Source organism: Poromitra crassiceps (genome assembly GCF_964638095.1).
Source record: "Poromitra crassiceps genome assembly, chromosome: 11".
Classification (NCBI taxonomy): Eukaryota; Metazoa; Chordata; class Actinopteri; order Beryciformes; family Melamphaidae; genus Poromitra; species Poromitra crassiceps.
Genome location: NC_139643.1, coordinates 31611494 through 31625039, shown reverse-complemented (window position 1 = coordinate 31625039; position 13546 = coordinate 31611494).

Sequence of the window (13546 nt, the reverse complement as noted above, 5' to 3'; positions counted from 1 at the left end):
CCCAAATCTGATTTGGGAGTGTGTCCGCACTGCCACAAATCTGATTCTCAAGTCGGATCTGTGTGTCCAGACCTAAACAGCCTATCTGCATGGGTTGCTATGGTAACGATGTGGGCGTCAGTAAATACGTACGTTGGTGACGTGGTTTTCCTGCGCAGAAGCATTTGATGACGAGTTGCGAGTGACGTTCAAATCAGATTTGGTGGATCTGCGCGTCCACACTGAAGTCACATCAGTCGAAAGCAGATTGGAAACTACCTTCATATGTGGTTTGGGACAAGTGACACAAATCAGACTTGGAGCGTCCAGACTCATAAAACCAATCTGGATAAAGTCATTAATAGGTCACTAAAGTTCACAAATCTTGATTTGGCCTCGTAGTCTGAACATGGCCTAACACTACCCACTACCCTCACTTCCTACAGTATGGAAACCGATGAAATGGTCCCTGCTAGTTCCAAACAGTGCATTATTTTCAAGTCGTATGCTATGTTAATTTTATCAACACTAAGCTGCCAGATGTAGCTGCATATCATTTAAGATTACTTAAAATTCCATTTTAGACCTGCTACAAGTTCTCATTTTCTCACTTGTAAGATAATGCGAGTAGCCTACTGTCACTCAACATAACGATACAGTATATTCTAATAAGCAATGTCCTATTAAGAATGCACACAGTTTCTTCTTATGGTTATCATTATTTACACTGTAGATGGTAGTTATAATGGCATTTGAGCAAGTACTTTTTTACTGGATATGTTTTTTAACATACAATTATTGGGTAGAAAACCATATTGTGTGTGAACTCTTTTTTGCTGCATGTGTGAATACATTTGTCGCTGCAGCTTATATCTGCTTCTATATTCTGTCAGTGTTGCTCGCTTTGATGTTTCCCTGAGTTGGACATAAAAAGGCTGTGTGTGTGTGTGTGTGTGTGTGTGTGTGTGTGTGTGTGTGTGTGTGTGTGTGTGTGTGTGTGTGTGTGTGTGTGTGTGTGTGTGTGTGTGTGTGTGTGTGTGTGTGTGTGTGTGTGTGTGGGTGGGTGTGTGGGTGTTATTATTTGTCATCATCTGAAAAAATGTCTGCCATGTCCTCCATCCACCACAAAGCCAATATTTGTAACCTGTCCCAATTCCCCCCCGGGGATCATTAAAGTCTTTCTGATTCTCATTGGTTTTTATTACATATGGTTTTATATTTTTGGTTTATATTTTTCTATTGGGACTGAAAAGTGGACTATGCGTACCCATGCAATAGTCTGGCTCTGGAAGCCACGACGTGTACGTGTGTGTGCGTGTGTGTGCGTGCGTGTGCGTGTGTGTGTGTGTGTGTGTGTGTGTGTGGTATTGTTTTTAAGATATGCACTTTAAATTTTGTTGTACTGGTTGTACAATGACAATAAAACTTTCTGATTATGATTATGATGCCATTACAGCTCAGTTCAGTCCACATCAAAAGGTTCCACGGAAAACATGAAAGCGTGCATCTCAGACACCTGGAGGAGGTGTTGGACATGATTTTTTTTTTAAATCAAAAAATCAAAGGGTGTCTGACTGTCCGTTGAATAACTACTGGCCCATTCCAGACTTCTTAAAAAAAATGAATGCATCCATTATTTGTGGAGAGTTATATTCTCGTCTTCCTCTACTTTCACCTGGGGACTGACTGTTACACTGCAGTGTGGGAAGTCCAATTACCGAAAAGTGAAGATTTCTAGCCCTGAGGTAGGAGCCCATATCTGCAGATGTTATTGTCACGACCACTCAAGCAATGAATACCAAGCATTCAAGATGATCTGTGGCAAGCTGCCCTGCATCCTTTAACACTGTGATTTGATCCTAACTGTAGGCTACATTGAATTGTTAGCCCATTCACTTTGATGTGTGGGTATAATGCTGTGGGAGTGACTCCAGGCCAGATACTGTGATTCAGGTTTGAGAGTGCAGTCCAGCACTTTGCAATACAAAAGCCTAATTCAGACATGTTCTAGAAAGGTACAGTATGAAAATGTGCTGGGCAGTCAGTCAATCAGCTCTATATACTTTATAATAGGCTACTCTGATAAGATCACATTAACTTGTGCTCATTTGGAGGGGGAAATCGCTAAATAGCAGAGTCTTATTATGTGTTATAGGTTTTGGATTCTTTTTCAGCTTTTATCCTGGCCTCACTGAATCCGGCAAAGTGTTTTTTTTGTGTTATGTAAATGGCCATCCTAGTGTGTGTGTGTGTGTGTGTGTGTGTGTGTGTGTGTGTGTGTGTGTGTGTGTGTGTGTGTGTGTGATAGACTATTAGTTAAAAACGGAGAGATTAGGGCTTCCCTGGGATTCTATTGGCCATTGGCTACCCAGTAAACTTAAGCCAGAAATAAACCTGAAGAAATGCTAGGGGTTTTACGGACAGCTTAAAGGACTTATCAATAGGGCTTTTCACACTACACTTAGCCGGAGCTAGGAGCTGTTAGCCCTGAAAGCTAAGAAAGCTTCCACACTTGCACAAATCCTGGAAAATTCTAAAGTGAGCTAACCCCGACTTGAGCCCAGGGCTAGCCAGCCCTGCTCTGAAGCGCCAAGGTTTTGGTTGGAAACCATACCTGGGAGAACTGGTTCCAATGGCCCTGGGCTCTACTAACCCTGGGCTACTTCACCCTGGGTTAACCTGGGTTAACAGATGTGTGTGTGAAAAGTGGCTAAGTTAGCCTGGGGCTATCTTATCCCTAGTCTTAGCCCAGGGCTAAGATAGCCCCAGGCAAAGAGAATGCAAAGCCTTATTTGAGGTATGGGCCGGTGCCACCCAATTAAGTGCAGGGAGATAGTCTGGCAAGCGAGCGAGACTAGCCAATTAAAACTCTAAAGTAGCCTAAGGATTAACCATTACATAATTGCCATTATAAAAAAAAATCACAAAGCCCAAGGGGCTGGATTAAACATAGGCAACAGAACACTGTTGCCAAATGAATCATTCAAGAGAGGAGATAGCTTTTAAAATCAGAAAACACATTGACTTAGCAAACCAGGTGTTGGCACAACTCGAGAGATAACCAGTCACCATTGACTGTGTTGAAGTCAATGGTGACTGTTTTTCTCTTGAGTTGTGCTGGCAACCTCTCTGTGTGTTATATGGACAAACTTCCCTGTGATTCAACTGGCATGAGTAGATGATGACAGAATTTTCATTTTTGGGTGAGCTATTCCTTTAAGCCAAGTTGCCACCAGCTCGTGCGCTAGCCTCTGTTGGCTTCTGCTCGCCCCTCTTCATGACAACTCCTCCTATGCTTAAAGGTAAAACACTGCTAGTGACATTAATCATGTCTTCCCCTTGTCGCCAAGAAACTCATTCTGCAGGAATGGAAGTCCCCCTCCCCTCCTTCTTTTCGGCTGTGGTTGGCAGACATGATCTCTGTTATATGGCTGGAGAGACTCAGGTTCCTGAGGACCAACTCACTTAAAATATGTTTAATTAGCTGGGGCCCGTTTCTGGCCTACCTTGACGAGGTTAGGGGCAACGGGTTTCTCATGGACCCCTTAATTGTGTGGGATCCCATGCACAACATGTCTTACTGTACTAGCACATAAGCACCTTATGGCTGGTAGCACCACGTTGTAATATTGGACTGTCGCGATATATATGCATGCTTGTTCTTTCTTTTCTTTTCCTGTGTCTGAGTTTGTTTGTTTTTGTTTTTTGATGTTCTGAAATTTTAAAAATAAAATATTGAAAAAATATATATAATAAATATTCTTACTTTGCATTGGGTTAAGAAATGCTAAATTCTCTTTTGAAGCATTCTTGTTTGCACACTACTGAACACTTCAGGACCAGTAGTAGCCGCAACTAATCACATGACCACATGAAGCACATTTTTACACATCGAAATTCAGTTATTTCATGATTGTTTGTCAATAACAAGACACGTGTTATTTTACTTATTATTTGGGCTATTTATTGTGAAAATTATGTCACACCCCAGGGCCCCACCAAAAAAGTCAGATTCAAACAAACAAATCACACATGAAAGCAAACAGTATGTCTCCAGTCCATGTTGTCCTCTTTACACTTACTAAAAGGTATCTGTGTAGCTGATGATGACTAACACTGAAAGTGAGACTCGGAGAAGCAGAGATGGAATAGGAGTATTGTCCAGATGGTAACTGAACACTACTGTCAAAACTTTGTTCTTCACAAAGGTTACTTTTATGCATTTTTGTCGGATTTGAGAGAAATTGGCATCCGTCCCAGGCTCGATCGCAGTGTGGAAAGCCGCAAGTTTTACTGAGGAGGACTAACAACAAGCCCACTAGTGGCTTCTGCTGGAAACAGGGATGTCTTTGAAACCACCTACTCAAACCTACACAAGAGGGAGGCTGCAAGTCAGAGGTTCTCTGAGGTGGAAACAAATGAATAAACTTTCAAGGTAATAGCATGAGGCACCCACTTACCACAAGCTCAGACTAAACGAAGAAGCTTTTACTGGAAGTCAAGTTTAATTATGCCGTCAATGGATCAGTTGGAGTCCCTCCCCCACAGGAGAACACACGCGCTTCGGAGGCGGTTTGAGAAAACTCAAAAAGCATTGATCCATCCATCCCATCTCTCCCGTTAGTGCTGATCTGCCTTTATTACTGTAGAGCTCATTCGGCCTGCATTGGATGTAGGAGATGTTGGACCAGGCCACCCTTCAACGCTGGAATGTCAATGGCAAAATAAATGGCTTTATTTTTAAGCCCGTCCTCACAAGGAAAGCCATAACATTGGTCGATTTTCAAGGTGGTTAAAACGACCGATGTTTACGAATCATCTGGCCTCTTGTGGTCGTGTGAGTGCAGTGCACACATCAGAGTTGGGAGCAAAGAAGATGGAAATGAGTTTACAAGTTGACAATTCAGTCTGAATATCAGGCTAGAACCACATTGTTTTAGTTGCCAACATAACCAAAGTTGTTTAGTTGCCTAACCTTAACCAAGTTGTTTTATTTACCTAATCTTAACCAAGTTGTTTTAGTTGCCTAAACATAAGCGACGTTTAAATATAACCAACATGACGTTCTCAAATTAACTGAGGCAGTGTGTTCCGCTCATGTCGTTTCGACTTATCCCGTCGTTTCGGTATGAGGACGTCGGTATGAGGACGTGTTGTTATTTTTAAAGGGCGGATGCTTGCTTTTGTTATTGTGGCTGCATACAAAGAGCAGGTATAATATGTTTGGGTCAATCAATTATTTTCCTTTATAGTCATCTGTAGGCTGTGGTAGCCTACACCAGTTTGACCTCTGGAGGGCCAGAAAGTGAATTGCCCCCCCCCTCACACACACACACACACACACACATTCATTCATTTTTACAGCAGCAGGAACATGGGAAATTTGGCTCCTTATAGAGTGCCAAAAATGCACCATCACGAGATTGCCCATGGGGCCTAAGGGAGTGATTTCCCCATTCATTCTTCCATTGGCGTTGAGTAAAATCCTTCTAAAAAGAGTTTTACTTGGACAAACCAACCAAGTGATTCAGCTATATTCAGAATCACAAGAGATCATAGAACATTCCACTCGGCCTCACAAAAAGGTAACACTTTATTTGGAGAGTCCGCCTACAGAGAGTCTACGGAGTATTTTCTACATTTCAAAAGCTTATTCCCCCGAAACCCCCCCGCCCCCCTTTTTTATTGTTTTGTTTTGTGTAGTTTAGTCTGAGTGAAATGTTTTACAGTCTCTCGTGATTCGGTAAAACTGAATCGCTTGGTTTATCCAAGGAAAACTCTTTTTACTCGAGGAATACCCGTCCCTGTGTGACACCCGTTGGAGCACACAATCACTGGCCATCTAGGATTCAAGGATTCAAGGATTCAAGATTTATTAAGTGTCCCAAAAGGGCAAATTGGATTGCAGGAAGCGTAGTACGAAGTACATACATAAAAACAAATAAGACAAAAAGAACATTGTAAAAGCAGTCTAGAGCAGCAGTTTAAAGTGCAACACAATAGTTAAAGTGCAAATGACACAATAGTTAAAGTGCAAATGACAACAGTAGCAACGATCTAAAGTGCACAGTAGAGATATAAAGTGCATAGTAGCAAAGTGCAGTTCACTCACAGCAGCACATTTATATCACAAGAAAGAGCTACAATGTATCATTGTATTAAAGCACAAGAGAAAAAAAAAAGAGAAAAAAACCTCAGTCCAGACCAAAGGGCAGACAAAGTATATAATACAGATATACTGTATTGTACCCCTAAGAATAAATAAAGATAAAAGAATAAAAGAATAAAAGGATAAAATAAATAAATAACAGCAACGGCAGATGGGGAGACATTACATTTGTACCCCAGCAGCGTTCAACGCTCTGATAGAGACAGGCACAAAGGAATTTCTGTACCTGTTCTTTTTAACTATGGGGGCACGAAGGCGGAGCCCGGAAGGAAGCAGCTCATATTCGAACCTCAGAGGGTGGGCATCATCTGATCGGATGGACTCAGCTTTCTTCAGCACCTGTTTATTACAGATCTGGTCCAGGCTTCTGAACTGGGTTCCGGCTATTTTTGAAGCCACCTTCACTATTCTCCCCAGGGAGTTCTTGTCTTTAGTACAAAGATTACCATACCAGCAGATTATGGAAAATGATATGACAGACTCCACAAAAGCACTATAGAACATTTTCATCAAAGTTTTATCAACCTGAAATTTGGCCAGCTTCCTAAGGCAGTAAAGGCGCTGCTGACCTTTCTTACACAGCATGTCGGTATTCAGATCAAACTTCAGCTTGCTGTCAATTACCGTACCCAGATATTTGTAGTCTGTCACTATATCGACAGGCTGACCGTTGACAAAACTGCTCTGGGGAACAGGGGGGGAACGTCGAAAATCAATACAAACCTCTTTCGTTTTGGAAACGTTGAGTTCCAAGGAAGCGTTTTCGCACCAAGAAACGAAGTCGTCAATGACTTGGCCGTGTCCTACATCATCATCGCCAAGCAGACTGACGATGACAGAATCGTCAGCGTACTTGACGATGAATCTGTTGGCGAAACGGCTGCGACAGTCGTTGGTGTATAGAATATATAAGAAAGCAGATAAAACACAGCCTTGGGGCGAGCCAGTAGAGGACAATAAGATACTGGACAGTATCCCATTGACCCTCACCTGCTGAGATCTATTCGTTAAAAAGTCTAGAATCCAACCAACGAGGCACTTATCCAGACCGAAAAAGCTGGTTAATTTCTCGACCAGAATGTGTGGCTGGATGGTGTTAAATGCTGATGAAAAATCAGCAAAGAGCAGCCTAACGTGATTCTTACTGCCCTCTAGATGCTTGAATATGAGGTTCAGTAAGGTGGCTGTAGCATCCTGCACGCCTCTATTAGCACGATAGGCAAACTGAAGTGGATCGAGCAAAGAGTCAGTTTTTGTTACTAGCTCATCCTTCACTAGCCTCTCAAACTGTTTCATGACCAGGGAGGTTAGGGCCACTGGCCGGAAGTCATTAAGTGATTTTGGATTGTTGCACTTGGCAACAGGAACAAGAATGGATTTTTTCCAAAGGGACGGCACCCTCTGCTGGCGGAGTGACAGATCAAAAATATGGCTGAAAATGGGACCTAATTGCTCAGCACATACCTTTAAATCTAGTCAGGCCTCGCTCACTGTCACTGTCATGCTTACGTACCATGTGTACTTATGGCTGTCAGTCAGGAAGTGACGTAATGCAGATGTCGTTAGAGAGGCCTCTGTAGCAGTAGTAGTATCCCTTCCCTTACCATGTGGTCCATACAGAAGAAGAACGTTGACCATTTAGGACAAGCGTGTTCTCGTTTGTTATAATGTAACGTTACATGTTTGTAAGTGTCTTGTTGTATTGTTGTGGCTTAAATATATATATTAATATACAGCGTAATGCTCAGCACCGCCAAAGGGCTACCAACACAGATATACAGCAGCCGAGCTACGCAAAACTGCTAACAGGTGAGTTATCGCCTCTCTGTTTGATGAAGACAGCCATTTATATGTCCTGGACAAACGAGCTCTGATGAAGGTTATTGTTAATGCTAGAGGCACTGGCCGTGACACTCACAGAGTTGGCATGCAGCCTCTCCTCTCTCTCTCCCCAGAGGGTTTTCATAGTCCACTTCCCTGGCTGATTCCAACTCCATTCAGGTGTGCTCCTCCACTCAGATGTGCTCCATCAGTAGCTAAGGAATGGAGCTCTCCATGGTGCTGAACCTGTGTTGACTCATTTTGGTCACTAATTAGCCATTTCTGCCCATTTAGTTGGTCCTAATTACCTAATTCAAAAATCCAGCAGGGGTGCTCTTTACACTTCCTGAAAGATTCAGCGTGATCGCACGTAAAATGGCATAGCTGTGGCCGAACACAATTTCTGCTCACTCACTTTTGTGTGCCAATATCCAACAATATTGCTGATATTTTCCAACTCCTTTGGCCTATTACCGATGCCCACCTAATTTCAGAATTCGGAATTAACACATTATTATGCCTACTCTTATCGTGAGGGCCCACTAGCAGATGCAGACATAAATACAATGCTTTTCAAAATGTACACATTCACTGGGCAAAATAAGAAAAGTAAAATGTGCCATTTATGTAACATTTTCTTTCAAACAAAACTGCAAGATTAATTGATTGATTGATTGATTCATTCATTCATTGATTCATTCTTTCATTCATTCTGTCATATCGGCAGAAATTTTTGTTTCGGGCCGATGCCGATATCGCCCGATACCTACGATGACGTGCCAATATAATCGTGCATCCCTACTCCTTATTTGGCATTGCCACTGTGCATAATGTCCAAATGTCATGTTTTCCCTCGCACGGCAAGTTAATGCAGTCGAGCTAATTCTCCCCCTCCCCTTTTTTAATGAGGTTTTCACACTTTTCGCACGTGCCGCTTTATTGCATGGCTCGGGGGAGTGAAGAAGATGAACCATTACAGAGTGAGATAAACAAGTGAGCGTCGGCAGTCACCCAGGTGTGAAAAACAACTAAAAACAGCCATTCTCTTTCCAGGCGCTCCGTGCTCTGGTTCCGCCGGGCCTGCCCACATGCAGTACAGTGAGCTCTCATCCAGGAAACACAAGAGCAGTGACCTCATACGCGGGAGAAACCATGTGGTTGCACTTCAAAACAAACTACAGTAGGTAAAAACAGAATCGCTGTGGGAGTTGCTGTAGCCTCGACTTCGCAGACTCGAAACAAAAATGGCCACAGGGCAAAAAAATAGATTTTACATAATACATAACGAGTCACTACAGGAATGCACCGTGCGATGTGTACCATACCTCCGGGACAAAAAGTAAAGTATTCCATGAGAGGTGCGAAGCACTTTTTTTATTTGTGGGTCAGCGGATGAATTGGATTTGCAAATGCTTTATGGGCTTTCAATAGCAGTGAGAAATATATCATATGCTGTTCTGTCTGATGTGCTTTTGCAGGATAAAAGCACTGCGTGTGCGTTTTGCTCATGATGGCATCCCTGCAAACTGTCTGACTGAAAGGCATTGAGGTGAATTGTGGATGTGTGACTTGCCAACGTTTAGATCACCCGCCAAGAGAAATGTGTTTATGTGAAGAATTCGTTTTTTGGGGCGGCCCTTCCTGTGCCTGTGCCGTTTGCCGTTCGTAAGGTCATCATCACTCAGATGATGTCCCAGCAAAAGTGCATGTCCTTAAATTATTCATTCATTTTAGTAGACTTTTAAATCCTAGACAGGTCCATGTGAGTGGGAGGTTTTGGATCAAAAGTTATATAAAGTAATCCTTTTTGAATTGACAATAATGCAGTATGTCAATTTCAAAGTAAAAGTATTCCCTGCCAGTATGAAACATGCATCACATTGGCAAAGGTAACGCTGGCTGCTGCACACTGACAGGCCTAAAGGAAAACAATTATTTTAGTAATTGATAGAGCATTACATGTGATATTTCCTCAGAGAACTTCAGCTTTTTTATATATATATAGCCTAGCCTAAAGAAAATGTATTTTGTGCAATAATTGGGTAAATGTGCTATTCTCAGAGGACATTAGTTGTAAAGGAAAAGTAGTTATTTCAAGCAGTAATTGGACACAGCATGGATTAACAAGACACAGAACAGTGGGGAAACAAATCGTTTGACAGCCCAAGAAGCAGCACCAAATAAAAAAATACCCCTTTAATCAATAGTGCTTGTGCATTATGCTAATTTCACAAATGGGACATGCATCTTGATTCTGTGCTCATTCACAATTGCTCATGGAGGCATTATTGTCAGAGTAATTTGGCCCGGGAGGCAACGATTCGTGTCAGAGGAAAAATGGCTTTCTTCATTACATCATCAACAGAAAAAGATTTCCTGATTTTCCTGAGTTTATATTGTCCTTCTTGTAAGATAGACTCGGCAGCATGCCTCTGTCTGAACTAATTTTATTATGCTAGACACTGCAGAGAGGCAGCATGCAGCAGAGGCAATGAATTGATAATGGTCATGCAAAACACAATACTCTCACGCACAACTCGAGTCAGACAGAATGAGCAGAGGCAGAGGCAAGAGCTGAAAGCGCACAGTAGATATTAAAATCAGCCTTTCAATATGACCAGCATGTATCTGTCCAAGGCTATGAGACCTGCTTGTAAAATTCAGTCTGGGATTTTTCTCTTTATGCCAATACTGGCCTCCCTATAGACTGCTTCACTGAAATTCTGTTGCGATATTAAGATGAGAAGATAGATGCCCTTCTCTTCTCTGTGCATGGAATAGAAAAGTAGATTGTAGCTTGATGGAGATATATGGATCATCTAACCATTACATCAGCCATTACCAACCTGTGGGCCGGGGCCCACTGGTGGGCCGCGAAGGTATTGCAAGTGGGGGCAGGGGATGTAAAAATTATTACGTATGAGATTGCATTTCTCCATTGTTGGATGATACTGTAGTGTTATTTAATTTGTAATCAATCATTTATTGATTAATTATTACAGACAACCCCTCACTTTTAGTTTCTGATTGATGTGTGATGCTGATGGACAGCTCCTTTTATCGTTAAAATAAAAGTGCACTGAGAATGCAGTATTTGGCCCCTGTACTATTTACGGTCGTTTGTGGGCCACAGACATTTTTGGATTTTCATTTGGGCCATGAGTCAGAACTGGTTGGGAACCGCTGCGTTAGATGATCCATATCGCCGTCCACATGGCAAATCATCCTTTTGCCATGCCTTGCTCATGGGAGCTAAACATGATCCACTCCTCTCACTCACTGAGTCTCTCTGACACACAGCAAACAGTAAACAGTAGGGGAGACCGGGGATAGTTGTAACATTTTGGACATTTCTGTCTGTATCTTGGGGCTCTTTAAAGCCAGTGCATGCTAAACTTGATACAAACGAATTACATGTGTCTGCTATCACATAGTGTAGCTGTTACCTCTGCAACACACACAGAAAATGCATGGCTTAGTCTCAAACACAAGGAGTGAAATGTTACAATCCACCTCATAGTCTGGGTAAGTTGTAACACCCTGGGGTGAAATGTAACATTATGAAGTAAGGATTAAAACAAAAACTTAAGATATTGAAAGATTTTTATTTAACAATTACATTACTTTTTAACATACAGTAACTGGCGTGTGTGTGTGTGTGTGTGTGTGTGTGTGTGTGTGTGTGTGTGTGTGTGTGTGTGTGTGTGTGTGTGTGTCTGTGTGTGTGCGTGTGTTTCTCAAGTATGTTAGCTACGGTTATATAAAATTGAACAAATGTGCACCAACTGAATATTAGTGTGCTTAATTGTCTTGCAATTTTAGTGTGTCTGAAAAATATTACTTAAAGGATGGCTTTACCGTGGGGAATATGAATATATATCAATCTCACGCCCCTAAGGTTTTAGAATCCGTTGAAATATTTTGAAATTGGAGCTTCACTGCCTGACCTATCAGGCATCTCTCACATTTTTAGGGAAGCCGGATGACGCGTTACGCGTCACCCGGCTTCCCTCCCCGCTTGCGGAACTCGAGCGCCTATGAACTACAAGTCTTGTGAGCCATGGTCCCGCCTCTAGAGGTCCTCCACGCCCCTTCAGAGCTCTCGACGAAAAGCAAAAGGCAGCCATCTTGTCCACCCGCATAGCATACTGTAGCTAGGTTAGCTTTCCATAGCTCCTTGCCAAGAGACCATATCTCTGGAACGGAAGCACCAAAAGACACAGGACTGGCGGCATTGGGAAGCTCGTCAAATTTTACATCTAGTAGTAGGTGAGTTGAAGTAACGAAATCAACGCTGAGCAATGTACCCATTTTTACACATTTTTACAGAAAATAGTTACAACATCAGATGCGCGTAACTCCTACGAAAATGCCTTAAAATGCATGAAAAATTTTTTATGAAGACATCTCCCGACATATATACTACCGTTTACATTTGGTGCAATTTGGAGGCAATTTTATTTTCGATTTATTTCTTCTTCTTTGTATCTTTTATTGTCGAAGCCTTCTTCTTCTTCTTCTTCTTTGAGTTTTATGGCGGTTGGCAAACATATATGTGCATTACCGCCACCTACTGGAGTTTGATATCAGCCAAATGCCTGAGGGGTGGGCATGAAAACGAAGGCCACGCGAGCCCAGTGCATTGTGGGAAATGTAGTATTTCGGGTCCCCGCACCCGCCCCTCCCCTCCACCACCCCCCCCCCCCCCCCCCCCCTCCACACAGAGTGGATTTCTGGTGATATCTCTGGCGGGAAACAACCAATTTCAAAAATTTCAACGGATTTGAAAACCTTAGGGGTGTGAGATTTAATATATATTCATATTCCCCACGGTAAAGCCGGCCTTTAAGGCTTGAGTACTTCAAGCTGGTTCATTTCTGTGTTCAGCTGTGAAGTGGTAAAATAATTTGCCAGGGTGTGGTCTAGCCCCCGCACATCTATATAACCTGTGAGCAAGGTGCCTTCACTTCAGTCTCACAAACTTTTTTCTTCAAGAAGGATCTCACTGTGTGTATAACTTTGTCAGCTTGGTTTCTGCTGGATTTTAGATGCTGTGTTTTTGGTGAGTAGACTCATTTTCCTGCCATTCTCTCGTATACTGGGTAATTAGTCAGTGATTGATACTGAGTACTTCAAGCTGGTTCATTTCTGTGTTCAGCTGTGAAGTGGTGTTGAATGTAATTAGTCCGGAGTGCTGGCAGGTGTGCATGGGTGAGTGAATCAGGGGAAAGGGCAAATGTGAGGTGAGGAGGATCATGGGAGTTGAAGTCCAGGGAGTCACTATTTTGTACAGTCAGTCTTTCTATGCCAAGACTGAGTCATACTGAAATTCAAAGAAAACATAAATACAATTACAAGTTTGCTTGGGGTAGTTTGTACGATTTTTTTCACGTGTTACAACTGACCCAACTGACCCATGTTACAACTGACCCAGACGCTTGTAGCCATGAAGTAGCTTACCTTACAGCTAACAGCTAAAACATTAGCACTAACAATTTGCATGTAAAATAGCTACATAGACACATAATTAACATGAGTTAAAGGAGAATTTCGGTTTTTTCGAACCTGGAGCCATCT